Source organism: Rhinolophus sinicus, chromosome 8 (assembly GCF_057876585.1).
Source record: "Rhinolophus sinicus isolate RSI-liver-muscle chromosome 8, RSI-T2T, whole genome shotgun sequence".
Lineage (NCBI taxonomy): Eukaryota > Metazoa > Chordata > Mammalia > Chiroptera > Rhinolophidae > Rhinolophus > Rhinolophus sinicus.
This window is the reverse complement of record NC_142508.1, coordinates 4,909,623-4,931,466: the sequence shown is the minus strand read 5'-3', so window position 1 is coordinate 4,931,466 and position 21,844 is coordinate 4,909,623. Positions and strand designations below refer to the sequence as shown.

At 43.8% G+C, this 21,844-nt stretch overlaps 1 protein-coding gene across 1 annotated transcript in view; it reads left to right on the top strand.

Moving 5' to 3' along the window:
* CNTNAP2 (contactin associated protein 2) overlaps positions 1 to 21,844 on the top strand; it is a 1,494,727-nt gene that overhangs the window by 1,381,264 nt on the left and 91,619 nt on the right. The window lies entirely within an intron of this gene.

Sequence of the window (21,844 nt, the reverse complement as noted above, 5' to 3'; positions counted from 1 at the left end):
CAGAGGATTTCAGGGAACCCAGGGGACAGAGGAGGGACTGTGGGGAGAGTCTGGTTCTGTTGCTCAGGCTTCTTCTGATTGCAAATGACAGAAAACCAACTCTGAATTCATTTCTAGGAAAAATTCTTGGGATAGGTCATGGAATTTAAGGAAGGAAAAAACCAAAATTTTGGAAGAGAATCCAGGGGACCTAGAGGATCAATACAAAGAGTAGGATGCCATTGAACCTCTCTCTCTCTCTCTCTCTCTCTCTCTCTCTCTCTCTCTCTCTCTCTCTCTCCCTCTCCCTCTCCCCCCCCCGTCTGTCCCTCTCTCTCCCTCCCTCACTCCCTCCCTCCCTTCTTCCCTCCCTCCATTATTCCCTCTCTCACCTCCCTGCCCCCCTCCTCCATCCCTCTAACATCTCTGCTTGTCCACCTCTCTCAGAGGACTGGATTAATACCTCTCACTGAAGACTCCATCTTTCACGGACACTGCAGTACTGGGCTCACATCTTCCCAGTTTTGCTACCAAAAGAAAGGTCCTAGTATCTTGGTTCTCCTTTTTAAATCCCAGGGAAGGTCTCTGATTGGCCTGGCTTAGGTCACGTGCTCACTCTTGGGACCAATGACTGATAGCTCCTAATCAAATCTCATAATCAGAGTGGGAACTTGAGGAGAATCCTCCAAGGCAACAAGGACACCGTTCCAGAAAAAGGAAACTTGATTGCTATGAAAAAAGGTGGGCTGTTCAGTGCTTTGTGGGAAGGAAAGAGGCTAAGGAGAAGCACCCTCCAAGGCAGGGAAGGATTTCTACCATAGGATTCGGACCCAGCGTGTTGGAAAGTCCTGCCCTCCCTCTTCCTCTGTCAAACAATGCGACACAACTGCACTGAGATTTCTGAATGGGTTTAGAAAGCCAGCTACTGCAACCCACTTGAATTCAGCTGGGAAGGACTTCATGGTCTGGGGCGCTCTCAGCCCAGCCTCTCCAGTCCAGCCCAGATGGCACCTCAAGGTAGAGATGGTAGCGGAGGAAAAGATATGGCGACTCCTGCTAGAGAAATGGACAGACTCCTTGCCCTCCTTTCTTTCAGGCAGCGGGTCTTGCACAGCATGGAAGTAAGTCTAAAAAGGATCTTTAGAACCCCAAAAAACACTCTAATTTTTTTTTCTTGAAGCAATCTACAAATCCATCCTGAGAACTTCCACACCCTCAGGAATGTATGGAGAGACATATAATAAAATGTTATTTATGGTTATTTCTGTGTGAAGGATTACAGATAGTTTAATTTCCTCTAGAGTTGTCTGTATTTCCTCACTTTCTATTAGAAGCATATGTGGTATTTTTATAATCAATCAAAAATATGAAACATGCATATATCCTCAAATCAACCTATTCTGATATCCCCCAGTTTTAATAAAATATAACGACACTGATATTTAAACAATGTCAAATTAAGATGTACTTCTAATCAAAGAACAAAAGACTAATCCAAAGATGAGTTTAAAAGTTCTATGGAATGATGCTCTTGGAATTAAGGTAAAACGCTATACATTGGTATACTCTCAAACACTGGGTAATTTAGATGATGTTCATCAGCGTACAATGTTTTTACAAGCAGGCTTACTTTCCTAGCAGAGTTTGGCCAAAGCTAACATTAAATTAATTTGCATTCCCTGAGCACACCCCATCTGAAATGGTGCTGAGCACTTGAGGGAAATTGACCTTGGCTGAAACATTTGCTGCCAAAAACCAAAGTGCCCCGTCTCCACACAGATAATGAAGAACTGACTCTAGGAGATGTCAGACAGCAGAGAGAACCAGAACCCGTGACAACCCTCAAGTGGCGTCATTTATGAAAACTCACAGTTGCACTGGGGATAATAGCTCAAGGCTTAATGCCAGTCAAAATGCAAAACAAACCCAGTGCAGACAGAGAGAACCTGAAAAAGTACTATATGCAATGAAAAATTATGCTAATTAGCACACATCCAGGAACCGAACCTTACAATGAATAGTTTTCATGTTCTTGTATTTCAAATCCTTTCTTCTTACTTTCCTTCCTTCCTGCTGTCCACGTCTTTTTTCTTCTTTCCTTCCTTTCATCCCCACCGTGTTGTACAAAGGACCTAGGGTGGCTTGTAGGGGAACATACAATGACACTGAGAATTAAATTAAGTCACAAAAAGTAGGGCTCCAAGACGGGGGAAACAGATCATAATTACCCGGGTCCTCAGGTCTCAACCACTTGCATCAATTGGACCCAGAACTTCTTTGTGGCCGGAAGGCCACAACCTATAAGGACAAAGTACATCAGTTCCTCTAGAGAATTGAAAGTTTTCTTATTCTATCATTTTTGTGTTTTTAATACCATGGCTAATGTTTGCTGGCGTAGGAAGCTGCCCACAGCATGGACCAGTTAGACAATGTCACGTGCATGATAACGGCTCATGTTTATGGGTGTTTATGGTGCCCTGGGCAGGGTGCTGAGCACGTTACCCAAATTCAGTCATGTAATCCTCACCCCGTGTGAATGTAACTCAGCCAAAGTTAGAAAGCAGCAAGTAGCACAATCATGGTTGCACGGGGTCTGTCGCCCTGAGAAGTGGACGCGTGTCTTAACCGCTGTCTAATAGAGAGATGTCTATTGGAAGGATGGTCATGATGTTTTGAAAGTGGATCCCACTGTCTGGCAAGAGACGGAACGATCACTGTGTTACCTGTCATTGCTGTTGTTTATACTATTACGCAGTAGTTCAAAACCACGCAAATGCGCAGAGAAGGATCAACACACACCTAGGTATCCACCACCCAAACATTACAGATGATGGCATTTTGCTCTCTTTCTTCAGATCTTTGGTAAAATGCAACGATAGTGGAGGCCCTTTGTCCCCCTCGTCACATAGTCAGCCCCGAGAAAGACAGTGTCTTGAACAGCATGTCCTCAACGAATACTTTTCACAAGAAAACGTTTTCTGTGAGATGTCTGGATGTAGAACCTCCTTCGGAAAGTCAAGCATGACTCAGAAATGGATTTCAGCCCAGACAGTTCAGTAGGGAGTGGGGTGGGACAGGGTGATGGAGAGGTAAGGGGGGGGTGGGGCTGAAATGGCACAGCTTACTGGTGTTCTGGCCTGCTCCAAGGGTAAAGCTAGCTCAAAAAAAGAAAAATGAATAAGCTCTATGTTCTCTGAATAACTATCACATACTTTGGGGTTTTGATAGAAATTAGACAATAGAGAGTTCAGGGATATATTCTCTGGCACAGATACTCAGAATCCACATTCTCTTAAAAATCAAATGAACATATGGCCAGGATGTATCATTTTGCCTTTCGTCTAACTGGGGGGCCATCCCGTCTTTGCCAAGAAGAAGCTAACAGATTTCCTGCAATCAAAATAAGGACTTTCTTTAGAAATAATTTCAAGTCCTCGGGAACAAATGATGGTTAGGTCCCCGGGTTCTTATACCCTGTAGACCATGCCTTCAGTTGTTTTCATCAGGAATTTTCAAAACAATTGAAAATTTCAAAAAATTCACTGAATTCCGTCTCCTAAAATAAGGGTTATAATTTGTTGCCTGCTATTAATCAGATTTTCAACCAAATTATATAAAAACAGTTGTATCAGTTGCTAATTGAGCTATATATTGAGTTTGGATCCTAAAAATGGTCAGAGAAGTGTAACCAGTAGCAACAAGCAATGTATGCTAAATGCTAGGGGTAGAGGAAAACATGCAAATATTAAGATAACACCAGTTGCTGTAACAAATTAACCCTAAAGTCACAGTGGCTTACCCCAGTGAAGTCTGTCTTACATCAGATATCTTTTCAGAAGAGGAAGGTCCTGTGGTGTCTAGCAGTGATGAGATCATGCTGGGTGGGCACCATCGCCTTGAGTCCCCCCCACCCCCTTTGTAGTAAGAGTGGTTCCTTGATTTGACCAAATTCCTGTCCATTATTTGCCTGGCCCTCCGTAGCTCTGTTTCTGGAAGGTTCTTTGTCCAAGATCTGCCATGGCCACCTCTGAATGGACCGTTAGGGACAATGCATTCCTTGAAGCTGTGCAGCTTTCTGGGTCCATTTCCTGTCGGTGTTAATTATACTGAGGGTTGTTTTAGACTCACGAGCCTTTTATCGACCAGACTTGTGGTTTCGTTGCCAGTACAGTTCCTTCAAAACCTGAATTGGATTCTGATGTACTTGCTGTAGTCAGTTTCATATAGATCATTCTATATTCCTTCCTGGACATAAATCTTGGACCTACGTAATCATTTGCTTCCAGATGTCCCAGGCCTCTCTCTCTCAAGGTCATGGCAGCTACCTTGAGGGCATCTGAAACAAAGGCTTAGGTGGGAAGTTAATTTTAATTTCACCAATGGAGTTAAGTCAATTTGCTGAACCAAGAAATCATAATGTGCCTTTGTTGCTTAAAGCTTTTTGCAATTTTATGTCTTACTCTCTGGTTTAAGGCTCTAAATTTTGGGTCTTCACTCCCTTCCATTGATGTTTGGAAACTGGCCAATTATTTTCTGACCTCATCTTTTCCTTGACCTGGGCACCAGGAAGCAAGTGATAGCCATGATCATTCTGGCGATTTCGAAGTTCTTTTCCTAAAGCTACACATTGCAGGAATTTAGTCTGCCTTCCAGGTTACATGAGGTGACCGTCGTATGAAATATTTTATTGCGTACCACAGTTATCCATCTTTCCCACCTCTAATACTATCCCTCATGCCACCTAAACGCACAGCCAATATTTTAGGTTTCTGTTATGGCAGCACTCCTCTACGACGTACCAATCTATGTATTAGTTGGCGGAATATGAGCTGCTCTCATACAAAACAAATAATGTTTTTCAGAGACTTGATACAAATAACTATTTCTTGTCCATGTAGTGGTACAATGCAGGTATCCTTCACACATGACGGTCCCTAGAGTTGGGTAGAATGTAATGGAGGCAGGTGCACCCTATATAAGTAACCTGATAAAAAGTTGTTTGTACTAATGTCAGAAGATGAGCGAGTAAAATATTAGTAGCTCAGGGCTATATCTACAAGATCTTGAAGAAAGGGTGGGACGCTGACAAGTGAGGAGCAAGAGAGAGAGGGAAGAATGTTTAAGACAAAAAGGGGGGACGGAGAGGGAGTGTGTGTGTTCCAAAGGAGAACAAAATGCTGAACAATGATACAAGAGCATGAATATTTTATAGACTTACTCCTCCTTCCATCCCATGAGTAGAAAAGGCCACCCCTGGAGTAGGCTTCGTAAAAAGTATTACCTGGAGACATGCTAATTCTGAAATAGGTAACATCACACAGTCCATAGTCCTGTATGGGTATTGAATGCTGTCAAGTCAGTATCTGGGGCACAGGCAGAGTTTTGTCAAAAATTGTTGGAGGGACAAATACTACACAATGCCATGTGTCTGATGAATCTGAGCTACTCAGACTCAGTCAGAAGCAGAGAATGGAATGGTTGTTGCCAGGGGCTGGAAGGAGGAAGCATGAAAGTATTAGTCAAGGGGTACGAACTTTCAGTTATACGAGCAGGGTGAGTCCCAGAGATCGGTACAGCACTGTAACTGTGGTTAATACTGTACTGTGTACTCGCATATTTGCTAAGAGAGTAGAACTTAGGTTAGGTATCTTCTCCACTAACAAACTGATAATAAAAAACGGGCAGGAGGAAACTTTGGGCGGGAATGTATGTGTGCATGGGCATAGACTGTGGTGATGGTTTCACGGGTTATACTTGTCTCCAAACTCACCAAATTGTGTGCATTCATTATGTCCAGCTTTTGTAGGTCAAAAATAAATAAGTAGAGAACAGCAGCAACGAAAAATTGTTGGAGGGATTTTATTAGAGGTAAAGTGAAAAGTAATTCAATTGTGGGCTTATAGGGAAGCGATATATGTTAATTGACATGAAACATTGATGGGCAGGGGCCCCCAATTCACCGCTTTCTGTGTGTGGAGATCGGTTTGATTGTGAGTCATTTCAAGAAATCTCCTCAATCCAGGAGAAAAATCTCTCTGCCCTGGAAGGGCCTTAATAATCATATTACGCAGCACTCAAAACACTTTCATATACCGTGTTTCCCTGAAAATAAGACCTAGCCAGACCATCAGCTCTAATACACATTTTGGAGCAAAAAATAATATAAGGCCCGGTATTATATTATATTATATTATATTATATTATATTATACTATATTATACCTTGTATTATATTACATTGTACTGTATTGTATTATATTATACCCAGTGTTATATTATACCTGGTATTATATTATATTATATTATATTATACCCAGTATTATATTATATTATATTATATCCAGTATCATATTGTATTATATTATATTATACCTGGTATTATATTATATTATATTATATTATTATTATACCCAGTCTTATATTAAAATAAAACCAGGTCTTCTATTAATTTTTGCTCCAAAAGACGCATTAGAGCTGATGGTCCAGCTAGGTCTTATTTTCAGGGAAACACGGTATATCCTCATTTGATACGCTCAGCCTTCTGATTGGGACAAGCTGATGCTATTAGGCCCATGCAAGAGCTGAGAAAACAGAGATTAAGAAAGTTTAGGCGACTAACAAGATCCCAGGGATCCATCACAAGAGACAGACCTTACCTAGAGCCCAGGTCACCAGACCCCTCCTCCACTGGTCACTCGTCACTCACCCCATTGCCATTATAAACAGTCAAAGGAGCCGGGCTCACCCCTGCCAGTTTGCCTTCTAAACTTCTGAAAATTTTTAGGAAGTTTAAATAAAAGTAAGTCTTTGGGGGAGTTCGTGTTTTGTTTGGAGTCGATTAGGGTGGGAGTGGGAGACAGTGAGTCGCATGCTTGTCTGATGAACTGTTGTGACCTACGTATGTTGTGTTGAGAGACAGGAAGGTGGAGTGTGCAGCCTGGAAGGTGATAAGACAACCTTCTGTGCGGCTCAGAAAATGCCACCTGCAGCCAGAAGGTGAAACGGGCATGTTCAAAGGCTCTTTAGGAAAAGAGTTGGCTAGAGCAACTTTTTAAAAATTGTTTGATCGGCTAAGATTATTTGGTTTAATTTTTTTCTCAAAAATATTAATAAAGATGCCAGGAATTCCACTTCAACCCAATAAGGGAAAACCCTATTCAGGCAGTAATAATGCTAACAGCAGTAATAGTAAGTGTGGTAATACCAGCAGTACTAGTACTAGCAGTAGTAAAAGCCATCAGTATTTCTTGTACTGTGAACCACTCTTTTCTTAGTGCTTTACAGGCTGCACTTTAGGTAAATAACACTCCTACGAGAAAGATACCGTTATTCCCATTTTATAGACGATAAAGCAGAGACAAAGAGGGGTGAGTAAGGGGCAGAGTTGAGGTACAAATCCAGGTCTGCCTGATCCCCAAGCCCAGACTCTAAACACTGGTCTGAAATCGAACATGGGAGAGTTGGGATGGTCAGATGCAACAGACGGCCCTTCCTCAAATAGGCCAACACCTCCGCCTAATTAGGAAACCGAGTTAGAAAACTGACTCGGTATGGTTTCTACTGTGGGGGAGGAAGACATTTTCCTCTACCCTTCCAGGATCTACCAGCTGGTTTAACCATTAAACTTATGTGAGACGGAGTCACAAGAGAAAACAACCAAATGTAATTACACACATACAAGTATGGGAACCACTTGTAGATAGGTCAAAAAAGGTGACCTCTGGCAATAATTCTTATTATGGGCGAGGCCCACAATTTGAATTCTTCTAGATAGTTAAGGAAAGGCAGAAGTTTCTCCTTAGCCTTCAGGGTCTCCATTGCCTTCAGCTCAAAATAATCCACATGACAAAGTAGCACCTGTGGGGGAGGCCTGGTCTGCACCCCTTCACTACAATGTATTGTTAGATAACAGACAAAAGGTATATAAAAGAGTATGCAATAGGATCTCAGTTTTATAAAACTAATGACTTGGAGCCTTTAAAACAAACCATGAATACTGTTTACGCTAAACAAGATACATCACCTACTGCAATTTGTGAAAAATGATATTCATTTTTGAAATTCTAAATTAGGTGATAGTCTCCTTGGAAAAACATAATGTAGTGGGGGTGAAAACACATTTGTTCAAAGAAATGGCCTAATGGCATTGCTGACTGTCATAAAATCCTCATTTCTATGAGTGAAAAGAACTAAGTACAACTGTAAGGCCAGTGTTTTCGGCCACACATAAAAAGTTTCACGTGCAATGTTCTAGTAAGCATGAACAGAACCTGTCTTCCCGTTGTTCCATGCTTCCTTCTGTGGTAACATGGAGTCTGGACTGAAATCAGACACTGGAGCTGAAATGAATTATTTAAATACGCCCGCCTTTATTTCCTTTGAACTTTCTGCCCTTAAAGAACAATGAAGAAAACGTGTACAGATGTAAATACTCCTGAAAATTTTAATATCAGAGGTTGTTGAAGCCTTTATTAAAGAAAATAACACTATTTGGAAGCATTAAATCTTTTTAGGGCTGTCAGAACAAATAAAGAAAGTTGACCCAGCTAGCCTACGGCTCTCTTCTTGAAATTGCATTTACTGTAACGTCTTCCCTTCGGCTCGTTTAGTGTTTATCCGCTCTGGGTGACGAGCTCACAGCCTTGCTTGTGCACTAGCAGCGTGCTTGGCAGACGGGAGGTGAACGCAAGAATAATGATGAGCCCTTGAAAGTCTCCAGCGTCTTCCCTCCCAGAAACACTCGGATGCACTCAGTCAGTCCCTATGGGATTCTCAGCAAGTGTATTCCTGCTTCACCTTCCACTTTCATGGAAGACTGACTCACTCTGTTTAATTCTGTGGAGGGCATGGATCAATCCATAGCTTGAAACTAAGGCCGTCTCCACACCTAGAGGTCTGGGCACCCCATATTTAGGGAAATAATTCTGAGATATGCAGTGGAGATGAGATTAAGATCCTGCTGGAAAAGAGAAAATATTCTCAAGATGGTTCTGGACTGTTCCATTAAAAGAGGCACTTATATTTAAAACCATAGGAGAGTCGCTAAGAATTGAACACGATGACCTCTGATGGACAGTATCTCTTACCCATGACTACTGCCCAGTGCACCGCATGACAGCAAAGTTCCAAACAGCAACCGTTCTTAAGCCAGACGTGGATGAAATCAGTTGGTCCTCAGTACCCTTCCGTGAGGCTACCTGATACGGAGTGCCTCTGACGTTTACTCAACCTCAAATAAATAAATTTGAGGGGAACAAGGATATGCCGGGTGTCTACTGGAGGAAAGAAATTCAGGTAGACAGTGATGAGTTGGCAATGGGGTGAGCAAGGTGTATCTTCTACCATCAAGGAGTTCATATTTTGGGAGGAAAGAAAAGATGTACACGAGGCCTGACGATTATGTTCATGAACTTGTTGCAATGATGTTGCTCACCTTTTTTGATATCTGAGGGATTATTCATTATAAATTTGTACCAACTGGACAAATAATTGACCAAATTTTCCATTTGGAAGTGCTGAAGAGGCTGTGTGAAAAAGTTAGACGACCTGAACTTTTCGCCAACAATTCATGGCTCTTGCATCACGACAATGTACCAGCTCACACGGCACTGTCTGTGAGAGAGTTTTTAGCCAGTAAACAAATAACTGTATTGGAACACCCTCCCTACTCACCTGATCTGAACCCCAATGACTTCTTTCTTTACCAGAAGATAAAGGAAATATTGAAAGAATACATTTTGATGACATTCAGGACATCCAGGGTAATATGACGACAACTTTGATGGCCATTCCAGAAAAAGAGTTCCAAAATGGCTTTGAAGGGTGGACTAGGTGCTGGCGTCGGTGCATAGATTCCCAAGGGGACTACTTCAAAGGTGACCGTAGTGATATTCAGCAATGAAGTATGTAGCACTTTTTCTAGGGTGAGTTTGCGAACTTAATTGTCCAACCTCGTATACACTCGATACACGTTTCTCTAGATAGCAGGAACCTGTTGCACCTAATCCTGCTCTAGAAGACACTTTATCAGATTGGTCTCCCTATCAACATGTAAATAATAGAGAGGGGATATTGCAGAAGGAAATATTAGCACTTTGGGCTGGCAGTAGGGCCGTAGCTCATAAAGAGAGATTTCCCTTAAGCATGGCATGAGTCTAAGCAGAGACCCCCATGGGTGGGGGTTGCTAAATTCAGAGGTTGTCACTGAAACATAAATGCATCAGAGTCCTTAGGGACTGGCTCCTCCACTTCAAAACTCTTGTGTTCTCTGGCAAGTTCCCGAACTCTCTGTTTCCTTATTTGTAAACTAGGAATAAGGCCGCCTACTTTTAATGGGGTTTGTATGTGTTAAATGCAAGTCGACATAAAAACATTTAGCACCGTCTATCTGCCAACAAATGCTACTCCACTGCCTCCTTCTCAATTCCCTTCTCTGTCTCAAAAGCTAAAACAATAATAATAATAATAGATCACCAAGCTAGTCATTATCAACAGGGTCTTCAGGACCACGCCTCCTGCTCCTTGATTTGCGAGTCTGCCCACCGAGCAAGTCCCAGGCACCTGGAATGTTCTCAGTGGGCCATGGGGCTGTGGCCTCTGTGAGCCAGAGTCTAGCAGAAGAGCCCATCGATCACACAGACATGAACCAAGGCCCAATTGAAGTGTAAGCTTGTGCTGAGCAAACACAAAAATGGGGTGACATCAATCATCCTGGGGGTGGGCGGAATGGATCCGAGAAGACTTAGGAAGGCTTCCAAGCTGTTCCTTAAAGGTTTGCCGTGGGGGTGAGAGGACCACATTCTCTTACTCACCTTTCACAGCAAGGATTCAATGTTTACTCCTCCGCAATTCAGAAAAATCAGGCAGAAGAACCTAAGAAAAAATAAGTTCAACCCATCACCCTCATCTGCTCTGAAACAGAAAAAGACCCATAATGAACACATCAGCACGTCCAAGTTTTTTTCATTTCTTCTCGAAAGCAATTTCGTCTGCAGATGAATTACGCAGGGTTGGACGGGACCTCCATTCCTACACTCCGGGAAAATGTGTTTACTTTGCTTTGCATTTCTCACAGCTCAGTGGGAAAGCCGTCGCGATGCAATTTCTGACCCAGTTCAGGGTTGGAGGTGTCAGTTCTCTCTTTCCTTCTCCAGAACACAGCCAAAGCTTATAAACCCAACGTCGGAGAGTTCATTTTTTTTCTTCCAAGCACATTGAGCATATAAATCATCTCTAAGAAAGCAGATAAGGTTGCTGGATTTCTATTTTGTCTGGCCTGAAAACCAGAGTCCAATCTGTGAGGCATTATATTGTTATATCCATCTGCAGTGCACTAAAATCACTCTCAGAGATTGTAATGCTCAAAGCTATTTTTCAGCACAATAGGCAGAGCGGGTTGTTTTCCATGCAGAGGTAACTGAAAGCAGGCTCCTATCTCACGTAAATTTATCTACTCTCTGAAAAATAAATGTATCTCAACATGCCGTCTGAGGTTCTGAAGGGTTACCTGCTGCCCTTCTACTCAAGACAGGGAAAAGTCAGCCCTGGGAGCCTGAGGGTATTGATGGAGCGGTGGCCTGGAGCGGGTCCTGAGCTAGTGTCAGCCTGCCCTCTAGTGGTCCTTGGCCGTAACTGGTGCTGAGAGGGGAAGGAGAGCTAGTTCAGGGGAGGTTTGCTACAAATGCTGGTCTAAATCCAGAGTCGTGGGTTCTGGCATGGGTCATTTGCACCCACTGTGAAATGCCGTGACAGCGGTGGGACTGGGTGTTGCTTATACAAGTGGAAGCCCGCCACTGGGGTCAAAGGGGATTTTGCTTACACTTGCACGTTGGTAGCTCTGACCCCAGCCCTGGGCACGGGAGTGCCTCAGGGAGTGTTTGCTGAGTGGCTGAATAAATGACTGAATCGAGTTTCTAAATAAGGGATTCTGAGCACACACCATACCCGTGATGCTTTTTAGAGTGCATGGATTCTTTCCGTTTTTAAGGTGTAGTTGAATTGCATTCTTCCCTCATCATCACTTCGTGAATCGAAGCAATTAATCCTACTCTGATATGTTTGAGATGAGGAAATATGCTGCAAATGTTGGAGGGGGTGGCATTAAAACAAACTTTGTGGGTAGTAGAGAAGGTCTGGGCCTGTAGTTCAAGAGTGAGGATGAAGGGAAGGCACCAAAAGGGAGGGGGGGGGGTCAGAGAATAAAGCAACTGAGTAAATGGCTGCCCCTCTGTCAAACATCCTTCCTGATATTGTCACCCAGGGCCGTCCCAGAGGTTGAACTGTGAGAATAGACAGTAGAAATTATCCCACTCTACCAGCCTGGCTCCTGGTCCCCTGTGAAAATGACACCAGGATTGGGACTGTCAGCCCCGTATCTTCTACCTGCGCTTGTGTGCGTGACCCCACAGCTGAACAGCAGAGAGCCTGCTGGCAGCAGTGAAGTAGTTGACAGGTTTCTGTGGCCTTCTCTGAAAACCTGTCCTGCTTCCAGGGATGGATGCAAAGGCGGATGGGTTGCACAGATGAGAAGATCCATGAAAGGAGATGGAGTCCAAATGGGCAAGAGGAGGACATAGGCAGAGGCGATGCCAGGTGCCCCTGCCCAGGAGAGTGCCGTGGGCACCGGGCCAGCCTAGCTTGGTTGTGGCACGAGGTCCAGGCTGGCATCGTGAAGAAGCTGGGCCTTGACCGGCCCACAGACCTCTGGGCTGTACCTCTCAGGAGGTACACGTCCTCTTGGTCTTTGTAACTTACTTAGTCTCGGTGCTCGGTGCTCAGGTTTGTCAACCATAAAATGGCGTAAAGAAGAGTATGTGCCCACAGGGCTGTTTGCAGACTCATTGAAACAATGCATGTCATGTACTAAGGTGGGCTCTGACCTGGAGTTGACCTTCAAGAAATCTTAGATGATGATGTTGAGGAGGAAGAAAAGGGCCAAACTTTTTGGAGGTTGTTCTTCGTATTTCTCCTCCTTCTCCCAAATCCTTTCAGCAGCGTAGTCTTTCTTCCCAAGTCTGCCAAGGGAACCCAGGCAGAGTGTCAGGAACTAGACCTTCTGTAGAAGACTGATGACAGAAGAGCTGGGATCCGGGCAAGGTAAAGAGCGGGTCTGGGGTCTCCGTGAGGTTCAAGAGCCACAGATTCACCCAAGCCTTTTCTGGAGTAGATTTGAACACAGGATCCAAGTCCAAAACTACATCTAACAGGCTTTCAGCTGGGAGTTATCTCAGTCGGTTTTGTTGTAGCTTGCACACACACCCACCCACACCCACACCCACACACACACACACACACACACACACATGCACACTTATGCAGGGCTGGGTCACAGGAAGATTGAATGCTCTTCTTATCTCTCTTACATCATTTCTTCTAGTCTTTTCTATTTCCCATTCTTCATCATCTCTACTAAATTCTCCCACCCTCCCTCCATTCTACTTCCTGGAACAGGGTCCAAACATAGCATGAAAAAACTGCAGCGTTCCCAGGGTGCTGCGCTGTCCTGCTTTTTGTAAGCCGGTACAACTGGTCACCAGGCTGAGCGTTTTGGCCCATGGCATGTACCCCACATTCTGAAGCCACTCTGTATTACAACAGTTTCCTTGGTACACGTTTCCACTCTTTTCACCTGGAACAGAATTTGAAGGACGTAGCTATCAGTCCTCTGATAATGCCGACGGTTAGACTTCCTCCTGAATATTCTTACTGCTGCCAACACCCACTGGCAAAGCAATATCGCTGGACCCTCTGTACTAAAAGGGATGTGTTTGCCGAGTTTTTTTCATTATCACAGACTTTACCTATATTCCAGTTAAAATCAATAGAAACATAACCTTTTCAACCACATAAAATGAGTTCATTTTTATTATTAGTCTGTTTCTGCCGTTACAGTACTGTGAATGCAAAAAGAACCAGGTCAGCTGAAGCTCTGTTGAAAGACCATTAAAGAAACAAACTCAAACTCATGTAAATACTGAAGCCAGTGCATTAAAAAGATCAATAAAATAAAAAAAACACCTGGGATTGCTTTATTTAAACACCCTACATACGAGAATCATTCCACAATCACAATTTGAGCAAACCTGGAAACCTAGAAGACCAGCCAATAAAGAGGAAAATGTTGTTTTATTAAATAGGTTTAGAACCATAAAGCCCTCAACTACACGTAGTCTGATGAGACACACAGCATTTAAATATTTTTCAGTATTTTAAAAAATCTGGCAAAGAACCGTTGATCAAGGAATACCATTTACTTAGGAAAACCATTCGCTCCTGGGGTTAGGAGAACGATAGTGATCGAAAGTACAGTTTCGTTTCTTCAACAATAACAAACACAGGATTCGTCTATAGTGACAGGGAGTTCTAAAATTGCAGGGAGTCAGGAAATGTTCTTTCTAATGACACGTAACAGGCTAGCTTGCACAGAGTAATGTGTATTAAGTGGAATATTTACTACTGACTTGGTGAACTTGGATTAGACAGAAATCTCTTGGTGCCTCAGTTTCCCCCATCTGACTATAATAATATCCTTTTCTACCTCTTTCCCTAGATACAAGAACAAAGATGATTGTGACAAACCTCTTCAAGTGCTTCCTTATAAACTATCATATACATGCAAACTTAATGTAAACTTGCTTAGAATCATTCTAGAAGCGGATGGTCCTCCTGGACCATGAATTCCAACCCCTGACCTAACTTAGACTCACCACCGGCCCCCGCCTGACTTCACCAGCTATAGAAAACAAGCTGTTCTTCTTTTTAAAATGCCCCTTATTGTGGCTTTCTAATTCAGAAAAGAGCACAGAGGAAAATTAAGTTTGCTTGAGAGGTTGAAAGCCAGTCCCTCCATTTTCCCACTAATGCCGTCTTGCCTACTCAGAGGACATTGTGACGACACTTCTCTGTAGTTATGACACTTCTCCGTCCTCCTTCTCCATCTGTTGGTGGCTCATTCCCACCAACAGACAAACATGTGGACATTTCTCTCCCTTAAAACACAATTTTCTCCTGAACCCACTTTCTCCTTTTTTTTGTTTTTCTTGGCAATAACACTCCTGGAGATACTTGTGTGTTCACTGTTTCAGGTCAGCTTCTCCCACACTCTCTCTCTTTTTTGTTTTTGATCAACTGAATTGCGGTGTAAAATGCATGAAATAAAAGTACACCCTTGAATTGTGCAGAATTATGAGTTTGGACAGGTGTGCACACCCATGGAACCATCACCACTGTCAAAATAGAAAACGTTTCCAGTACCCCAGAAGGTCTCTCAAGCTCTAGTCCCACCATCCATTGCCCCAAGCAACCGCTGGTCACACTTCTGCTTTTGTAAAACCACAGGCTTGTTCTGCCTGTTCCATACCCTCATATACAGTTGGTTTTTTAACAGAATCCATTCCAGAAGACCGTTCGAGTTCTGAAACGTTCGAAAACCAAGGCACGGTTTCCCCATAGCAAGTAATGCAAAACGGATTAATCCATTCCAGGCCTTTAAAATCAACCCCTAAAACTGCAAATTTAGCATGAATTTTACTATCTAACGATACCATAGATCCATAAAATTTACGGCTTTCGTAAACCGAAATGTTTGTCAACAGAGACATTTGAAAACCAAGGTACCACTGTAAATGGAATCATAGAGTATGCAGTAGTTTACGTCTGGCTCCTTTGGCTCTGCCTACTGGTTCTGAGTCATTCTTGCTGTTGTGTGTGTCTGTGGTTGGATTTTTTTCTGGCTACACAGTGTTTCATTTCAGAGCATAGCGCCATTTGTTTCTTCATTCACTTTCTGATGGACATCGGGGGTATTATAACCCTCTTCGCGGGTACTATAAACACACCTGTTATGAATGTTTGCACACTTATATAGATAGTGGACATCCTTTTTTCATTTCTCTTGAGTAACTACCTGGGAATGGAATTGATGGGTTGTGTGGTAAGTGCATGTTTAACTTCGTAAGAAACTGTTTTCTATTGTATGTCCCCTTCGGCAAAGCTGGAGGGTTCCAGTTGCTCCCCATAGTCAGCAGTATTTGATATTGTCCATCGTTTTAAGTATAGACACTCAGGTAGGTGTGTCATGGTGTCTCGTGTTGGTTTTCATTTTCATCTCCCTGACAAGTGATGGGGAACAACTGTTCATGGCTTGTTGGCCGTCAGTAAATCTTTTGTAAAATGTCTGTTCAAGTCCTTCCCCCTTTTCTTATTGGACTGTTGCCTTTTTATTATTGAGTCATGAAAGTTCTTTACGTGTTTTAGATACAATTCAGTGGCCAGATGCGTGTGTCATGGGTATTTCTGTCTCCCATTTTCTCTTCCACCCATTCCCAGTCATGCTTTTGCGCACTCCCCTACAGCTGCTCTCCATGGTGGTCATCAGGCCATCAGTGACCTCCTCACTACTACATCCAAGGGCTAATTTCAGTTGTCATATTACTCCACTTAGAGGCGATATTCGACACACGTAATCCATGGCCTTTGAGGGCATCACCGTCTTCTTGTGTCTTCATTGACCCTTCTGTTCAGTCTCCTGCCTCACCTCTTTCAGTTGGTGTACTTCTAGGCTCAGTTTTTAGTCCTTTTCTGTTTTTTTCCACTCCCTTAGTGGTTTCACCCAGTGGTATGTCTTTACATTTTGTCTACATGCCCAAAACTCCCAAATTATTACGTCAACCTGAACCGGTCCCACAAGTCCAGATTCATACACCAAACTGAGTACTGGACATCTAACCAACTACTGGATGTCTAATAAACATTTCAAACTCCATACCTCAAAATCTGACCTCCTGACCTGCCCCAGCTCCATGACCTGCCTCATTTGCAGCCTTTCCAGTTTAGTGGATGACTACTCCATCCTTCCAGCTGCTCCCGCCTAGAACCTTGGGATATCACTGTCTTGCTCTCACACTTTACATCCAGCCTCTCAGAAAATCTTATTGGCCACACTTTGAAAACACCCAGACTCTGACTGGTCTCACCACGTCCAGAGCTGCTGCACAGCCTGAGCTTCCGTCAGACCTCCTGGCAACCGTCCTCTCCCTGGGTTCCGCACTCCCTCCCTCAGCCCTGCAGGGGCAACCTACACACCAACTTCCCATCATTTAAGAAGGACGTCAGATCACGTTGCTCCTCTGCTCAATGCCCACTCACGGTCCTGGCTTTTCTCAGAGGCAAAGCCATAGGTTTTGTGATGGCCTGCGAGACCTTCCATGAATTAGCCCGTGGACCCTCTCTGGCGTCACCGCCTCCTTGTGAGCCTATGCTTTGTTCACACCACACTGGGCTCACTGGCTGCACTGCCCGGAAGTCCCGCTGTCAGGGAGCTCGCACTGCTCTCTGCGCCTGGAGTGGGCGCTCCTGGCGTATCTGCCGGGCTGACTTCCTCACATCCTTCCCCAGCTCACCTTGTCTCAGGGAGGCCACCTCAGCCACCTGATGAGGGCAGTCCTAGCCTCCTTGTGTTGCTCTCATTTGAGGGAAAGAGAATGTATCATTTCCTAAGCTAGTGCCTGTTTTTTTTCCACGTCTCCCCATCCTAAAAAGGAAAGTACGTGGGCAAGGATGTATGTTATTTTGTTCAGTAATGTAGCCAAAGGACAAGCAGTGCAAAACACATAATAGACTCTAAGAAAGAGTTATTGAATGAATGAATGAATGAATGAATGAATGAATGAACGAATGAACCCAGAATGTCACTCCAGGTTCCTTTTGGATGATATGCTCCCAAGCAAATTTTCTCCCACCCTGTGAGTCCCAGCCATTCGCGTTGGCCCTGCTCCATTACTCTCACTCTTCTCTTCCCCTAGAGGAGGCTGACCTCTTGGCTCCATGGCCACTGGCTTTGGCCAGTGAGACGCTGCCAAGAAATATGGAAGGCAAGAGCTGAGAGAAATCAGGTCTGCCTTGTGCCCTCCTGTACCCTGCCTTCTGTCTGTCAGCCTCAGAACCCTTCCCTGGCCCTGCCGTCAAGCTCCCTCCCCTTGTCTTTCCATCCAGGAATAACAGTGCCCTCCCTCCAAGGCCACTCCTCAAGCACTAGCATCCTTTCTTGGCTCCCAAGCACTGCCCACGTCTTGATAGCCCACCCCTCCATTAAATTCTCATCGAATTAACAATGTTGGAGGGAGGGGGCCATCTTCTTCCTGCCAGGACCCCGACCAGCACACCATCCATGTTTTGAACCTAAACTCAGCCTTGTGAAGATTCTGTGGAATGTCATTTTGTTTTAGCCACTGATTCTAAACTATTCATGTTTATTTTTTGAACTCTTGTTTTGTAATTAGCTCCATCTCTGCAAAGACTTCTAGAACCAACGGCGTGGAGTTAGGCCAGAATCCACAGCTTAGGCACACGGTCCTCTCCAAGGCGGCCCTCAGTTCAGATCAGCCACAAGTTTGGGGTCCAGACACTCTCACTTTTGACCAGCCGGGTACAAATCCAGGAGTTCTCACAAACCTCTCAGGCTCGATAATTTGGTAGAATGATTCACAAAACTCAGAAAAGCACTAGACGTACAATTGCAGTTTTATTATCAAGGGTGCAATTCAGGACCTGCCAAAGGGAGAGTCACAAAGGGCAAGATTTGAGTCTCAAAGGCAAAGCTTCCTTGTCTTCAGGACACATCCCCCTTCCTGCTTGTTGACGTGTGACATTACACGACTAGAGCAGACCTGAACTTCCGTGCCCAGGGGGTTTTCTGGCTTCATTACGTAGGTATGATTGATTCCTTCCCTGGCCAAGAGGTTGGACTCACGCCCAGCCCTCACACAGACCACCTTGGCCCACGGTTGCCGCCAACCTTCCCTTCCTGATAGACACCCAAACACCCACCCCCAAAGGACTTCCAGGGGTCCTCTCTGTTTCTAGGCTCTTTCTTCCATGGGTATTCTCTGATCCACAACATAGCCACCCAAAGTGACACTTGCCACCTTCTTTGGAGTACAAACGCACACACCACTCAGAGCATTCACTGAATAGTAAGCAGCCTTTATGGAACAGCTCAGGGACCTGGGGAAGCACACGCGGCATAGTGAACTCTTGAACAAGGAACCGCTGACTGTCACATCTTAGGTACGTGTCCTCGATGGCTGTTGTATCCGTCCCTCTGTGGAGGTTTCTCACAGCCTTTAGCCCATGTGGTGCTGGACTTCCGTTTTCTCTCAGATTCCTTCTCCTTGGCTTCTGGCCCACCTCCAGGTCTCCCCACTGGTCACCTCAGCTCCCCTAGAGAGAATTGGTATATGTACGTGTTCCGCCTCAAAATGCCTCCACTCTGCCAACCTAGGTACTTAAACCATGATGTCAGTTCTTCTCTCAGTATCACACGTTTTAGAATTTGGGGGTAATACTTTATAGTCAGTTTTCATATGTGGTTTTATAATATTATCCCCTGCTTATGTTATAAGTCTTATATTTCCAAAACAAGAGTCAAAGCGCCTTGAACCCCGCTGGGAACATCTCCGTAGACACATGTTCAGCTTTGCTCTAGGCCCGGTTCACAGGGAGGCTGGGCAGCAAAATCACGTGACAGACTTTGTGTGGCATTAGGAGGTATTAGGAGGCAGGTCACGGACTGAAAGACGACTGCCTAAGAGATAGGGTCAGCGTGACTTTGGCTCCAAGCCTCCTCACCGTCGCTCATATGATGACCGTCACTCATGCCCGTGTGGTCTGTGGGATGGACACTTGCTGGACGGGTAGAACCCTCTCAGCAGTGCACGTGGCACATGCCTCTTGCTGATGCAGCCACCTTGCTCACGTCTGAACGTGCGACTAATTGTGTATTTCTGTGAGGGGTTCATCTTTAGATAAAGTCCTTGTCTCTGGACCAGTCACAGTAATGGCCCCATGTTGCGAACTTGACGGTCAGAATAGCCACCCAATCCCACACTGACCAGTGCAACGAACCTCAGCAGATAAGCAACATGGCTTCAAGAACATCTCACACACCAAACTACAAGTTTCCCTATTTGTACATTGGTTAGACAGACGTTTCCTAATACATCATTTTTATCGATGGCTTTATTAGAACTTCTCCCGTGCCACTCACCCAGGAATTCACAGGAGCCACATTTAAAAACACGTGCTTGACAAATCCAGATGACCGAGGCTAACAAAAACTAAAATAGAAAAGGCCTCAATCGTCTTGGTCCTGTCTACATTGTTTCTCATAACTGTTCTTAACTCATATTCTTTTCATTTCAAAAAATGTTGCCATCACATTATATAATTTTAGCAACATTATATTTAATACCTAGTTTCAAAAGTGACCGTTTCTAATTTTTTTTTTTTAAACTCATTTTCTTTGTTTTCTTCCTCCCTGTTTTCACCCACTTATTTGTTTTCTCTTCGTCCTGGAAAGCCATTTTACAGTTTATCACAGGGTGGTTTGCCGTGCGCCCTACAGGAAAATATGCCACATGAAATGATTGAATTGATGCTAATTATGTTAATTATCTCAACTACCCACTATATGTAATGATTAAATTTGATGGTTATTAAAATGATGGTTATGAAAATGTATAAAAACTATGAGTTATTCTCATACTAGATCTCTAAGAGGGAAATTAGAGGTATAATTACTAGAACTGGTTCAGATGTTGATTTTTAATGTGCTTCGTAATCACCTTCCAGATTCCACGTACAAGTCAAAACACAAACCTGAAAGTGCTAAGTGTGTTCTGACCAGATTCTTTGAAAAAATTATACAGTGCCTGGCCCATTCCTGCTCTAAAAGTCTTTGAAATTAATGCTGTTTCCACTGTGAGATAAAAATTTCCGCCTCTTATTCATTGATATTTATAAAACTTATACAGATTTATTTAACAGATTTATTTATTAAACAGAAAATGAGGTTGTTTTTCTAAAAACACTTTTTTTAAAACACTATGCTTTAAATAGTATTCAGTGTTTTTCCAGTAGGTGGAGTATTAGACTAGGGAAAGCAGATCAACATTTGAAAGCTAATATTTTTTCTTACCATGTTGAGAAAATTTTGATATACTAAAGCATAAATCACCTAATGGGCTCGTTTATTCTTTTTACTGCATCAATGCTGCAGGATTTCAATTGCACTCAACCTTAAGAGGCAGATAAATTGTACTGATTACATTACCATATTAATGATGGCACGGTGACAATAGTAAGAAGTACTTATAATACCTCTCATTTTTAAATTGCTTATCAAGCCATAAACGAAACCTCCTGACATCTCTGAAAAACAAATAGTACAGCAAAGAAAGATCTCTCTCTTAAATCCTTTATTTCTCAAGCTTTAAGCAGTTCCCAAAAAGAACATTCCTTATGAGTTTAATGTTAGTTCAAGGCCGACGCTACCACTTCTAGGCTGTGAACTTGGGAAAGTCACTAACTCTAACTGGGACCCCACTTCCTCTTCTACATTTGTAGGGGGACGGGGGAGTGATAAACTAGCTATTTCCAAGGCCTCTCCTGGCTTGAACAGTCCTGCCCGAAACTGACCTTTATATAAACATCTCCTCAGGGCTGAATGCAGGAAGCCAGATTTGCTGGTGTGTACATGCATATGGCAGGGACAGCTCTTGTCATAATGTGTGGGTCTTAGAACTAGAAGTGAGAGAACTCTGCTTATCTGGGGGCTGGTAGTAAAGTGAGTGGGTTACATGATGATTTCCAGAGGAAGAATGGATGCATGCGTCGTGTTTGGTGAAAGGAGAGCAGAAGAGACCACCAGGCAAAGGGCTGAGAGGCTGGGTCAGGTCAGAGCAGAAAGGGAGGGGAGAGCCCCTCGCTGCCCCCCATCCTCGTTCTAGGCAGATGCCACCTTCCCCTCTGACCACTTCAAGGCCATTTACCGTCTCCTGCAGAGGCAAAGGCTCCTTGGCTTGTCTGTC